This window comes from Gambusia affinis, linkage group LG24, assembly GCF_019740435.1.
Source record: "Gambusia affinis linkage group LG24, SWU_Gaff_1.0, whole genome shotgun sequence".
In the NCBI taxonomy this organism is placed as follows: Eukaryota; Metazoa; Chordata; class Actinopteri; order Cyprinodontiformes; family Poeciliidae; genus Gambusia; species Gambusia affinis.
In genome coordinates, this window is record NC_057891.1 from 6,464,272 (window position 1) to 6,480,058 (window position 15,787).

Sequence of the window (15,787 nt, forward strand, 5' to 3'; positions counted from 1 at the left end):
AAATATGAAATAGTGTAATATTTTACCACAAATATGCATCCAGAAAATAGTTATAGTTCTTCAGTTTTTCCAGATTTTGTGTTACAATAATGCTATAAATTGTATTAAATTATCTTAACATCTCAAAATTCTTCAGGAAAATACCCAATTGAGGGATGTGGAAACATTTTTGCTGATGTGATAGAAACAGAAAACCAAGAAATCACATTTACACAAATATTTTCAGTCTTTGGCACGTAGCTCAATATTGACCCGTTTCCACTATTTATCCTTGAGATAAATTCAGCTAATTGGAGTTGATTTGGAAGGAAACACATCTGTCTATGTAAAGACCCAAAGTGACATTGCAGGTCAGAGGTCAAACACAAAGTATGAAATCAAAGGAAATATCTGTAGACCTCCAAAACAGGATTGGCTTGAGGCACAACTCTGGGGAAAGAGATGCACATGCTGAATTAAACCCTGCTCAGGAGCGATCTTGACCTGAGACTGAGATGATGGTTCATTTGTCAGTAAGACAACAAGCCAAGGCTCATGACCAATATTTAAAGAGGATGGATTCATAACCGCTCTGTGAATTTTCTCGAGTGGTCAAGCCAGTCTAGTCTTGAATCTGAAAATGGCTGAACAGCCGACCCCCATCCAACCAAATGGAGCAAAGAAGAATGGGTACAAGAAAGGTGGTATTATATTCAAAAAGATTTGAGTCTGTAATTGCTGTTAAAGGTGGATCAAGAACACTGATTACTTTTGAAATTTGATTTCATGGTTTTTCAAGTCTTAATTATTTATGCATTTTTATTCCACATAATCTTCTGTGTAGAATTTTAAGAGATTCATTTATTGTTTGGAATAAAGTTGTAACGTAAAATGTGGAAAAAGTAAATTGCTGTAAGTACTTTTCGGATGCACTGCAGACACAGTGAAACAAGAACCCAAGGCTATCCAAAGATGACGTTGCATTAAGGACACAGGCCTGGAGGCAAATACTTGTACCAAATGGCTTCCTGGTGTCAGGATAGTGAGAAGGAATTGCACTGCAGGAGTATCTCAATTTTAAGATTTAACAAGTACGGCTGAACAAAAGGTAAGGGTAAATTATCCAGCTGCAAAACAACAACCGATTACGACTTTCAACATCTCCTTTGGTTGGAGACAAAGGTGATTTAACAAGATTATTTAAAGCTGTCTGAACACAGATGGATAAGACCAGGCAGCACTTTCTGTTATAGACTGGCACCTTCCTGATTGGGTAATAAGCTGAATATACTGAAAGCTGACAGACGCCCACCTCCCTCTAGTCTTTCAGATGGTAGTCGACGTCCTTCAAATGAATCTTGCATGTACACAGTAGGACATCTGTGAAGATTTTAGGAGACAAAATGTCTACAAACTGGGTATGAATGGATAACAGACTACAGTGGCTACAAACAATTTCTTTTTTTTTCCCCCTTAAAAACACTAGAACTCAATGACTACCTCTTACAGGAGGCGACGCAAAACTGCAAACCGTTATTGCCATGCGAGTGGCTAGATAAGATGTTTTGTGAGAACCACCTCCAAATGGCAGGGATACACGCGCGCACGTCTGCTCATCCACACTCCGAAGCTTTGTGATGCAACACCTCGAACTGAGTCACACATGCAAGCGTAGTGTGAACCAGACCCCAGAGAGCGTAGGGAGATAAAACGCAGAATTTAAATTATTCAATTCAGACAGGGCTGGCTTTTTTTTTTTTTTTGGCAGAACTAAAATAGGATATCTGAATTTGAAAAGAACTCGCTTTCATTTTGTCCGTCTCCTCCTTTGCTGATATGACTGTATGAAATCTGCCAGCAACTCCTGGAACAAAACATGAAGCTGTAGAGCTTCATTCATTTCTTTTTGGACCTATTTAAGTATTCAAAGTGAATTTTCCCATGATTAAATAAAAAAAGAAAAAAAAAAAGGAAGAAGTAGCTGGCCTCAAGATGCAGTTGCCTTCAGTTTGTTAATAATTTCCCACTGCTGAAAAAAAAAAGTGTGCTCTTAAAAAAAAAAAAATTCTCCTTTCCTTAGAGAAAAAAAATCTTTTTATTTGCCGGTTGCCTTTGAATTCTCCACGAAGGCTGCAACCGCCAAAGAAACTCTTTTAATTCATCAGCGGGGGGAGACATTGAAGGCTGTTCTGGATCATTGGACAGACAGCATCTGAAGCCTGAAAGACAGGGAGAGGGAGCGAGGTGCGAAAGGCGGAGAAAGAGGAGTGACTTGGTAATTTAAAAAGTCTCCCACACAGAACGAGTGAATGACTTTGCAAACAGTAGAGTAGAAAGGCTCCGCCGTTTAATTATAGAATAATTGTGAAGTCCGTAACGACGGAGACCTGCGAGCTGGAGACGAGGGAAGAGGGACATCTCTGTGAAAATGTAATTAGCTGAATATCATTTCTCTTTACTCTCGGCCACTGTCCAATGTAAGAAGTGGAAGAAGACAAACACAGAAGAGCTCTCTTAGAGATAAAACCGAATGCACTGTCACAGTTTAGATCTTCAGTGACTTGGATCAATATGCAATTACCTATGGAGGAAGGAGCACCTTCTCCACTCTCTGCTTCTTCTTTCCCATGAAAGGAAACAGCCATAGAGTGTCGATGTGTCCAAACGAGGCAACAGATGTGTTTCTTCCATCTTCTGTTTCAATTACCAATTCAAAACGGCAACGGAACGACTCATTTAGCTTTCCTTCTGGGTGACGGTTTCTTCGCACTGTGATAACTCAAGTGGATAACAGTGCTGCCGGTTAGGGGAGGTCGAAATATGAGGCTTGTGAAAGAGGGGTTGAAAGGTGGGCCGGGGTCATCAAATGCTCAAGCTTTTGGAACTGATAGAGCTGGAGACGAAGGGACGTGAACCCGCCTCACCTTTGGAAAGACCGGCAGCGCCCTCCGCAGCATCACTTTCCTGGGACACCAAGCAACGGATCCAATTTGTGTGGCGGAACTGTTATTGCAATGAGAAAGCATCTTTCACACTTGTTAACGCTCCTGGTGAAAATGGTATAGGCTTAAAAATGCAAGTTTTAAACAGAGTACATTTATTCAGTGTAGTCCTAGTTCAATTCCGCTGCTCTCACCCCAAGATTTGAGAGGATTTCGGTCTGAAATTGCTTTTATATCTGCTTAACTAGTTCTGTGTTTTGAATCAGTATTCTGCTGAAACATCAGGTAATGACTCTTTAATTTATTATTATTATTATTATTGTTATGTTTTTGAATTAGTACATCTTTAGTTTATAACCGCCTACAGCCTGGAAGTATTATTAATTATATACAAAGGTCATAAAGAAGGTAAATTAAGTTAACATTGCTTATGACAACATAGTCATGGTACAGTAGAGGCCCAGCATTTGGAGGGCTAAGGCACCAAGTCGCTGTTCCCAAATGTGATTCACAGATGATTGTACATTTCCCCTTCTTGGCCTGTAAAACCTATTTTGTGAAACATCAAATAGTCAAACCAGTTGCAGATATTGGAACATCATGACAGCCCCATCCTCAGCCTAGCTTCCAGATTAAGCAGCTGCTCAGACCTGATTGTGTCCTCTCAATAGGCACCAAATGACACATAGTTCTTCTAAAGCCACTCCAAGGCGACACGCTCCCAAGCGGGTAAACAGTACACTGTGTATTTTACCAGCTCGTGTTATTGTTCTCAGAAAGGATGGAGCAAGACAAAGCATAAATGGGAAGAGAATCAACAGATTTAATTAAGCATAGGATTTTGAGAGATGAAAACTGAATAATGAAAAAAAATTAAATCTAACCCCGAATGGAGTTTAAAAAAATCATCGGATCACAAAAATTTTAAAAAGTTGGATTGTGTAAATTTGTTTTTGTTTAGTGAGTCAAGCGACATGCTAATGTGCCAAAGTTACACTCCACCCTGAACTACCTATTCCTTCTCTTTTCTAGCCTTCATGCCATCTGCTAATTCGCTCACATTGGGCTTTATAGCTTTGACTCAGACTGCTCCCTGTTTTTAAGTCTCTAGCCCTCTGTTTATCTAACCAATACAGAAGAATCTCATAAAATTTGAATAAGAAAATATTTTTAAAAAGTAAATGCACCTTTTGTGAGTTCATGTCGTCCATCGTCTTTCATCATTAAACCTACAAACTCAACACCAAAACACTCATCTAACAATTACTGCTCATAAATGACATTCCTTGCTCAAAGCCTTCTCTGATGTAGAACTCATTGCAGCAATTTCAGAAAGAAGAACTGTACGTAAACTAAAATGCATCAGAAATTATGTCAACAGAAAATAATAGGTGACAACCTCAATTAAGTCAAAAACTGCTAGTTGTTGGCATGAATATTTAAAAACTCGGGGCAAAAACGTACAGGCAGTGATAACCCAAGGAAGCAATATTCACACCCATTGTGGTTTCATGGATTTTGCTTCATTTCTGCTTTTGTGAAAGAATATAAAGAACATGGAACTCTGCTTTCTCTTCTCAACTCCAGTGACTTTTAATGAAAAGCTTCCCTCTGTGGCACATCTCTATCAAACAAATTGCCTCCAGTCCCACCGCTACAAATAGTGCCCCCAACTTTCAGTTCAAACACAAACTCTTGCTTTGTTTCCCCTGTTACGTGTCGAATGGCACGCCATTCAAACGCTCCAAGTGAGCCACAGCCTCCCTTCAGATCCTCTTTTAAATTACCGACTTCCAAAGCTCTCCAATTTTAGGATGCAGAAGTATGAAAATGAAGAGAACTGCGGTTTGTGCTCGGAGAGCGGTTGTGTCGACCTTACATTCAACATCAGCATGACTCAATGAAAAAAAATTGTAATTCAGCCGTCGATGTTATGTTTTAAGTACAAAAGTCTAAATATAAATCCTTGCATGCCGAGGTATTTCAGGGGAATCGCTGCTGTATATATTTTGACAGAGTCGTATCAATTATTCATTATGTGTGTCATAAAATAACAAAAAGTAAAACATTTGGATAAATAAAGTTACAAAATGGTATCTAGTTTGCAAACTTCTTCTACCAAATTTCAGAATGCGATTTACAACAAAACCTGTGGGGATTTTGTGACAATAAAAACTACAAAGATGGATAAATTTAGTCACCGAAAGCAGAATAAATCAGTTCCTCACTCATTTTCAGCTACCACCTCAATCCTGTTTGAAGCTGCAGGTGAGCTGGACTGTATCCCAGCAGTCAATGGGCACAGTGTTGACTGCTGGTCAGGTACACCTGTCCAGTCCATCACACAGCCAACCCAAACACACAAGTCATATAGTAGCACATGCACACAGCCATGCCTTGGGGCAACGTAAAGTAACAAGGTAAACGCATGGGAGAAAACTGGAGCATCAGGTAGAAACCCACGCATGCATGAGAGAAACATGCCAACGGAGAAATGTTATGACGGTTGTTAAGGACCTAAATGTACTCAAACTAAAATGCTATACTTATAAGGTGAAATAAAAAAAGACAAAAAAACTGCTAGTGAAACTGTTGAGAATTTTGACTGAGTTAATTACAGAGTCCAGTCAATCAAATTTTACTCATAAACTAACTTCTTAAAATTTTTTGCTGCTTCATTATTGAATAGAAAGACATGTGAACTTAAATATTGTTTTTTATAAATCATTTAGGTTATTCAACCCCCATGCTTGTTGCAACATATTTTGCTTGCTACATTTGGATTTACTTCTTCAATATATTCAGTAACAGATTAACTCGTTTGTCCGCAATTTGCACACATCAGTCTTTTGCAACTTCCAATCATATTGTATGTAGAAGCAAATATTAACCCTCACAGGGCAAAGAGAAGTGTTTCTATCGTCCACAGCTGGTTGCAGATGCAACTTGTGCGTCAGTTTTGCAGGTGTACCGGAAACACATGAATATTAACGTTCTGGCCAGAGCTTTTTCAAATTAATTTTTTATTATGTAATCTCTGCATATAATGAATCAAATGTAATGCATCAAAGTCCCTGCCCCATTAAAACAATCTCTACTTTGAATACAAAAATCCTTATAGCATCAAAACCATTTTAAAATAATTGTTACAAGTTTGTCACAACTGTAAATCTATCAAGATATTGACCACCACCTGAACTGACAAAGCCAAGAAGTCAGACATGGATCAGAGAACTCTATGGTTACTGTGGAGGAGCTGCACAAATCCATAGCTTAGGTTCACATAATCTTCTCATATGTTGCACAAATCTAGCCTTTTCTGCAACCAGGGACACATCTTCTAGGTTGAGGCCAAAGCGCTAATATTTTCCATTAGCTGCTTGGTGTTCATTTGGCACATACAATCCCAACAAAAAGCATTGCAATTTGTGCTTTTAATGTGGTGCTACGTATGAAAACATTATGAAGGCTCCATGTAGGTCGGTCAAAAAAAAGTTGCTTCTTAAGAGGAAAGTTTCATTCTTAACCTTTTTTTTGGGATTTAGTAGTTCAACAGCTGCTACAAGAAGCAGCTTAGAGCGTTACTGTTGAAGCAGTTACTAAGAAATTCAGCAAGAACTATAAAGAAGTCACGGTAGGCCTAACTTGTTGAGATTTATTTTTCTAGGCCATGGAAGTCTTCTGTTTGTTGAAGTCTCCATCTAGGCCACAGAGTCTACTGGGGGCTAGACAAAATCCTGAGTCCAGACAGACTAACACACACACATACTGGGTCCAGTATGAAGCAAGTCGCTCCATCAGTGCACCTCGGGGGGACAAGCTTTAGCCACCAGCCCCCAAATCCACTGACTGATCCAGTGCCCGAACCGTCAGGGCCTGCCTAGCCACCATGCAATCTTTTAACCTTCGCTGGCTGCTGGGAAGCCTCTGGTACTTCACGCTGCGTCTGTAAAAAGCCCGTTCAAGGGAGACTAGGAAAACAAAGAAAAGGAGGAGGAATATCACAAAAACTAAACCTTCACCATGGCAGGAGAGATTCAGGCAGGCTGAGTGACAGAGACGGAGTTTGATGGAATATCAAGCGGTTTATTCAACAAAGTGCTGAGAGCGTCTTCAGACTGACAAAAAGGAAAAGGGTTTTGTTGTTCGAGTCTAAATGTTACACTTGGTGTTGTAGTGAAAGCTTCCTGTGAAAAAATACATCTTTTGACTTAAAGCAAAGCTTGATTTTTTTTAAAAGTTCAACTGCTTTTACAGTTTGAAATTAGAGCAAGTAATTGTTTTGCTGCATGTATACAGCACAGATTTAAAAAACAAACAAACAAAAAAAATAAAATACTTTTTCATTCAAACTTGCTTGGAGTTCCAAATGTGGATTATTAAATTCATAGGTTAAATTATTCCATAAGGAGATTTAAAATGATTAATCTATTAGTTAAGAAACACAACACAGTTATTTTACTTGGAGAACAGTGAAGTGCTCTGAAATAGAAATATTCATGTTAGAATGACCTAGTCAAAATCCAGCTGACAAATATCCAGACAGACCTGAAAGTTCAGAATAGTAACTCTCAATGCAATCAGACTGAGATTTAGCAATTTTATATATTTTTTTGATTAATTGCACAGACTAACTTGATAAATATATCAAAGCAGTTATTTGATTATTTATTCATTTTATTTTACATACAAAAGTCCCAAATTGGAACCTTTGCATTGTGTTTCTAGTACACCCTTAAATGTGACACACAAACAACTTCTGCAAAAAAATTAAAAAAAATAAAAAAAGCAGAATCCCTTGGGCAAACAGGTAAATTTTTTCTCTTAAAAACGAGCCGATGGGATGTTGGACAAGGCAATTGTTTTGTCTAAGTTGTACAGAAAGGAGACGACCCTTTCAGCGAAGCGATTCATGCCTAAAATACGATCTCAGTGCTACAGATGTGGCAGCATGTATCGACATCCTGAACGCTAATGTCAGAATCTATGAATTTCTTTTTCAAAGACTTTACATTAATGATCAGGGGTTCTGGAGACACTCGGATGCTGAATGGATAAAACAGCACTCAATCTGATGGTTGAATAACCTAAACAACAGGTCAAATATTTTTGCTGTGGAGCTCATACATCTTTATTCAATAATTTGGCAGAAAAAAAAAAATAATCTAGGCATGTTACAGTAAAAACACTTTAGCGTGGTGCACACTAACCAAAGGAAGGCTTCCTTCTTGTGACTTGATTGAGAGGATCTCATTGAGTTAATGATGTGTTGATGGTGTGCCGCTTTTTTGGCAGGTTAATTGAAGGCATTTTCCTGGTTGGAAGAAGATTAATATAACAAGATGCCTCTCATTCCGTGGGTTTTATTTAGTTATTAAGCGAGCATGTGCTCCACCTGCCAAGGAGGTTATGAGGTTGATAGTGTTTGTTTGTTTGTTTGCCTGATTGTGAGAGGAATTGCTCAAAAGGTTACAAACTGATTTGCATTTAATTTTCCCAAAGGGTGGCACAACCCGATGCAAAATTCATTAACTGGTTGGCTCCTCACAAGCCAGGATTTTAATTTTTTAATGAATTCACTCCTTGTTCCAACCTATTTTTTACTTAAAGCAATTTAATTTTTTTATGAAAAAGAAAGTCTGACCCTTTCCAAAAAACAAACAAACAAACAAACAAACAAAACAAAAAGCATTAACCCACTTTGTTAAATCACGATTTCACTGTATTTTCCCATTTTTGGAAATCTTTCGGTTTAACTTACAGCACTGAAGGTCGATGCCTGGCCTGTATGATCAGGAAGTCACTTTAACAGAAACTGCCGTCATAAAATTAAATAAAGGTTCTCTCAACGCAATACACCATGCTTTCAACTAAATAAATTCAAGAAAAGATGAGGGCTAAATCCTTCTGGAAAGTGTTACCAAGGCATTTCTAACGCAAACCGACTCCGGCCATAATCCACAAATTGTTAAACACGAAATGCAGTGAACCTTTCTTGGATTGTTCAACCAGTTCATAATTGAATAATCAGAAACAGACTAGGAAAAATCGCATCCACTGACCAAAATGAACATTTACAAAATAAATTCTAGACTACAGGAAAAACTGTCCTGTTGACAGGTGAAACTAAATGGGGATATTTTTGAACCTATGGTTCCCCTTATGTACGGGGTAAACTAACACCAATCACAAAAAGATCCTACCTAAAGTTGAACATGGTGGTGGTAGTGTGATGGTTGGGGTCTTCCATCCTCTTACAAACATGGATGACGAGCTTCAGCCACGAATTCTGTGCTCCGTCAGAAAATCATACAGGAGATTCTCCACACTTGAACACTTGCTCCAAAATATATTATGAACTTCTGAATGATTTATAAAGAAAAACAAATAATTATTGAAGGGGTCCTAAAAACATCAGACATTAAAAATGACATTCATGGCCTTAAATAAGCCATTCATGATCAAATAACTCTCCAAAATACCTGAAATCGTGTATAGAAACAGTTATATGTATGTATAAGACATACATGTCTTAATAGAATTGTTTGTGTTTTAGAAAATAATAAAATAAAAATAAAAAAACAGAAAAAAATGTAAGACCGAATTTTAGTTTCCTATTCCTACTTTATATTCCATGAAATCCTAAAACACATTGAAAGGTGTGGATGCACCATAGCAATGTGTGAAAAAATCTCCCAGTTGAATAAACCCCAACAAGAAGCTGTTAATAATAGAAAGGTCAACACCAGTTATAAGTTGTTGCATTTTTTTTTTTTTTTCATTCCAGTAACTCTAAAACTTAATCGCACTAATAGTCTTGAAATCTTCATCTGATGTCAAAAACTTTGTTTGTTTTTCAGATCGGAAATTATTTGCACAATCCCTTTTAAAAACAAAAAACAGTCTTTTGTTTACTTTTCTGCTCAGTTGACGCAAATAAACCACCGACTGAGTGTATTTACTTAGTCTTATGCAAATAAAAAACACTAATCAGTTCTCCTAATAACAAGTCTAAAATCCCTAACAAAACAAATAAGAGACAAAACTTCAGTATTAACCCAACGGAATATTAGCTGAACCAACACGGAACACATTGACGCTTCAGTGCGGATTCGCTGACAGGTAATAAGGTAACTTACCATAAATAGCCGGTTGGTTAAGTGAGTCAAAAATCCATTCACATACTCTTTAAAAGTTGCAATTGTCGCCTTGTCTGCTGTGAAACTTTAGTAAAACAAATAAGAGCCTCAAAAATGGTCCATAGAATTTTCTTTTTTTTTTCTTCCTCAGCACCTGTTACCTAATTAACGTCCTTTTTTTTTCTGCGTGTTTTAACCAGTGGGGTATTATTGTGCTCTATGGCCTCCTACAGGACTGGAGGGACACAGTCGATAAAAAGTTAAAATAAAACTACTAGATTTTATTGCACAAACTATATTCTAAAGTAAAGTTTTTATTGACTAGCTTTAATTTTTCTTTTTTTTATATACTGCATCTGTTACAATCCACGTTCTACTCATTCTGCTTGTCTGCCGTACGGATATAGCCAAGTTTAACGTTACGCTATTTTACAAAATCGCCGTTTCAATCCTGTGTGTGTTTACCAACAAAAATGGGAAAATGGTAATAGGTGTCATCAATTATCACTGATATCTCAATATTTAAAGTTCTGCTTTGGGTGAATAGCGAACATGTGCTGTTTGGCATTGAAACAAGTTAGTTGTAGTTTCTCAATGACGTAACCACCTTTTTTTTTAACCTTCTAAGACATTTTATGCTGTATTAAACAAATGTCACAAAATATATTAGGTTACATACATAGGGTGAATAAATGTGTTCTGTTTAAATAACTAGCTAATATTTATTGCAGTGGGCGTAGAAAATGGAGGAATGGATGCGTTGTTCCTACATTAATGCAGACCAGATGCATGTTTTTCTTCAACCACCAAGACTTTCTATTTCTATTTCTGATTGGCTTGTTATTCCCTAATCAAAAATGGAGTAAGACACAACATTCAGAATGACATATCCTTTTAAACTCCCATATCACAGAAAAGAAATCATCTGAATACTTAACTTTACATTTCTAAATGACTGACAACCAACCTGCAGAGAGGTTTGACCCATCTGTCAGCTCTCTATGAAACAACAGCAGCATGCAATTAGTGGTTCAGTGTTTATGCTGCGTTTCCAAGACTTTACACTGATCCCCGTTTTCACCCTTTGAGAGTGCCAAGCAGTCAGTTAGTTGAACTCACAAAAGGTTATTTTATTACCAGTGCATCCAACTCTTGAGTGCACCATAACCTTAAAAGCCTTTCGCGCTTGCTGACTACAGATAAATGAACGAGTTCGACTCGGTTATGGTTCACTGCTTTTGTTCCCCCCCCCCCGTGAGGGGAGCTAATAAGTCAATCTGATCCACTCGCAGATACGGCGAGGATGCACTTATCGCATTGTCAGCAGCTCATTTCATTAAGGCTCCTAGTTAAGTTTGCATGTTACGCGTTCGACACTTTTAAATTACCCGAGTCCCACTTGGCTTGGGCCGAGGGATGGGAGTGGAAGGGGAAAAACAGAGGGAAGGGCTCGCTGTGAAACCCCCCTGAGCTGCTTTGACCATCAATCATGGCTGTCAGAGCAGCTGGGCTCCTGTTCTACAGTGGGAGCTCACAGCAGAGCTCTACATCATCTGAAACTGTGATGGAGGTGCAGGCTTCAGCTGCACGTGGTTTGATTAGAGGATGCAAAAAGCAAACGTGACGGATATCAGCCTTCATGACGAGGCTGATGCGGAGAGTTTTGCATGGAGTCACCAAAGTAATTTTAAAAGAAAGGAAATCTAATTTTTGTAGCAGTGAAACGTTTAACCACACTGGCTTGGGAAAAAATAAAATAACATTTTTGGAAGTCTTCAGTGTAGGTCTCTTTTGCACAGCTGAATCCCAAAAATAACATCCATTTTTTCCAATCAGGAAATTAACTGTAATTTTGATTTAGAAAAATCCCATCATCTGACTACAGTTTTGTGACATTATCAGTTCATTTCTGTTAATTCGCATCCAAAAAATATTTTAGGAGAAATAAAAAAAAACAAACATGTTTTTTAACATTGGAAAAACCTAAGACAATTTTTAGGCTGTTCCCCTGTTTTATCAGTCATCTCCATCTCTCTCTTTCTGTAGAAATGAGGCTTTCCAATATAATTTATGGACAACAATTGTTTTAGCAATAAAGCAATAATCTGCAAATTTTCCCTCTCTTGTTTTTTCGTGTGAATTCTACCTTTTTGGCTATGTTGTACAATTATTCTTGTGTAATCATTTGTGATGATTACACAAGTTTGTTACGACCTAGAGTATCAGCGTGCTGTGAGACTGCTTTTAATAATAATAAAACAAACACGGATTGTTTCAGATAATAAGTATGTGTATATGTTAAATACAATATTCAAATGGAGATAAAGCTAATGGGCTTCTGCTATATCTTTTATGACAGATGCATTAAACGCGACACTGCATGAAAGGAATTATTTAGTGGCATGATTGGTGAAGTGACACCGGCGCCGAGCAACAAAACACTTTCACTTTTCCATCCTATCCATCCTTGCTTGTCTCATTAGCCTTCATTCCATTACGGGGGCCAAAAACTACATCCAGGCTTGTTTATGTAAAGCAATTTCTGCGCCGCATCTTGTTATCAGCAGAGGAGATGTGCCAGTTGGATTGCTCTGTCAAACCCGAAATTGTTTTTTAATTCCCCGATTATCAGCGTTTTGAATGGATTCTGGCCTCCAAGACCTGTTCGAGACCTACTGGGTTAGGACGGAAATTGCTCACGGCATCAATTGGCCTCGAGACAGGCGAGTCAGAGGAAACCTCACAAGTTAATCACAGCACACTGCATGTCAGACTGTCGGCTGACAAAAGGATTCGTGAGCCGATAATACAGACAGACGGAATGTTTAAAGACGTGGTTGAAAACTACGCTTACATGTATTTACAAAAAAGAGCAATAGAAAGAGGTGAAGTGGGAGGAAAGGGTTACAGGTTTTGTCCTTTTTAATAAATACAAATCTGAAAGGTGTGGCATGCGGAGAACACCTAGTACTTCAAAAATACGTGAGGACGGCAGGAAAATGGCCCCTACAGATACAATGGAAGAGTATCCAAGCTGAAATGACACAGCTTGGATGTGCCATTTCAAAATCTCTGGCAAGATCTAAGAAAGGCGTCAGATGGATGCTTTTTCCACTTCTTCTGACTGAGTTTGACTTACGGTATTTACTTAAAAGAATGGAAGAAAGAAGAAAATAAAGTTAGTTATAGATGTACAAAGGTGGTAAAGGTGTAGCCCAAATAAATATTCAGCTGTAATCACACCAGACTGTATGCAGATTTGGGCTCAGAGGGGCTGAATATAAATACATGCTATGCTTCTCCAATTCCTTTCTTGGGAAAAAAAAAAGAAAAAAAAAAGGCTACTGCAGTTTATCTCAGGTTTTTCAAAAATAAATTTTGGGTGCAAAAGGAGAACAGTAACCAGTACTGAAATGCAACTCTGTAGGATGTTTCACGTTAGTCAAGAAGATGAACTCTGCTAATTCCTGACTGTAAGACTAATTTCACAATTTCACATTGGAACTGCATTAGATAAAACTTCCAATTTCATAGTTTTTAGTTCTACTTTTACTAACTTTACTGGCATTTTCTTCTTCAGTGACATATGAGTTAAAACTAAAAAAGAGTGAAGATAGAAGTTACTAGAATTGATAGACGAATGTCTTTGTTGCTCTTTTGAAGCAGAGTTTGGATTCTGAAAAGACTTGAAAAGTCATGGATTTGCAAACAATTTCTCCAATTCTTAGTGATTAACGATTTAGATTTATGTAATTAGAACTAAAAGTTCTTAAGTGTACTGAGATTATAAAGTGAATTGTGAAAACATGGTCAATTTTTCCACATTTCCCAAACTTACCACTTCAGTCAGAGAACGTGTGGCAGTTTTTTGTTTTATTACAATTTTCTGACTTTACAATGTCAGATGATATTCAAGCTTTTTCTTTGAACAACCTTTTGACAGAAAATGTAAGCTTTTTCCTTATAAATGTGTAAAATTAACTTCTAACTTGAGATTTTTTTTGACAGAAATTTACTTTGCACCCTCACACTAATATCTGTAATCACGTTTTGATGCATGGAGATAAACTTTTTCATTACTTTCAATGCTAACCTGTTAGAGGCGCATCAGTGCAGATTTCCACAATCTTAAAACAACTTTTCTTTCTAAACCTCACAAATTTTACATCTAAGGTGATGATCATTTAGATTAAAACGTGCAGCTGTTATAAAAATGAAACTTACTATTTGAATGTTTCTGGAACTGGTCCCTCGCTTAACGACTCAGCCTGAACTTTCTGAAAATGATAGAAAATAATCAAGACACTGACGTCCAACTACCTCTCTCCTTGCTTTAAAAACTCCCTTTAAATAAGGAAGGAAGAACAAGTTCCATATAGCAAATATAAGCCAAATTATTTAGCAAAAAAGAGCTATTAATGAAATATATTTTGCAACACGTAACAGCCGCTGTGCTAATGAGTTAAAAAGAGGAAGGTCTTTTCTATCATGTTTAAAATCCATTAAGATCCACCAAAAGACCCATGTTATAAGCTCACCGCAGCGTGAACTTTCATTTGCATTTAATAACTTTCTTATTTGTCCAAGACCCGATTAGAATGTTGCGTGCTTCGTGCAGCTGATCTACGGTAATGGCACTTTGTGCCCGTATGAGCCCATTAGGCTTTTGGAGGATAGAAGATTTGCATCGTCTGCAGACGGAACCCCGACACGTGTGTGCGTGGTGCAAAAATGACCCCCCCCCCCCCCGAGCTTCAAGAAGAAACTTTTGATGCAACAAAAGTTGAATTCTGCAAAGTTTGCAATGCGAGCACCCGGACCTATCTACCTTCCGCATCAGCACGAAGGCAAAAAGAAAAAATAGGAAAAAAAAAAAAGAAAAAGATTTAGGGCATCTGCACCCTTCGCTTTGATGCCACAAAGCCTCTCCGGGGAGCTACTTCCTCTACAGCGAGGGAGTACCCATCGTTGTGTCCCAGCCTGATACCGATTTACCCATCCCCAAGGATAGACCGCTCTTAATACGATTACAGAGCAACAAGACTTTAAGATAATTCAATGCGTCCTCCACGGCTAATTTTGAAAAAAAGCCAGCATGGATGCCACATCCGCTTATTGTCGCTCCCCGCATGCTAAAGACGGAGAGCACCAAGAGTTGAATTATTACCGCACAATACTGACTAAGTGGGAAATCTCTTTGGACATGGGCGGCCCACCATATGCCTCGATTTAATTTGATTTTCCGTCCGGGGCTTTAGTTATAAGTGCCTCTAAAGTTTCATGTCTCTCTGTAGCGAGAGAGGGTGAAAGGGCAGCTTCTGCTTTGACTTGACTTCAGCAATTAGAGGGTGAGGGGGGAGGGAGGGCAAATAAACCGTGATTTGGTTTACTAAAAAATAAAAAATAAACGCAAAAAGAAAACGTGGAGCTCTTGCAGATGCATGGCAGCATTAGTGGGCTGGAGTATTTGGTGCAAAACTGGATTAAGCTTAATCCTACAGTAAATTCAATTCTCCGGATGTAGATCTCTTGTAAATTTGTGTTTGCAAGCACTATAGGTTTAATCCAATATGGATTTGGAAACGGTCATGGAGCAACTTTGGTACAGATCCTCGCAAAAGTCTTTGCACCCTTTGAACTTTTTTCGCATTTTGTCCCCGTACAACCGGAAATTTCAAAGTGTTTTATTGGGATTTTTCTAAAACAAACATACATAACTGTAAAGTG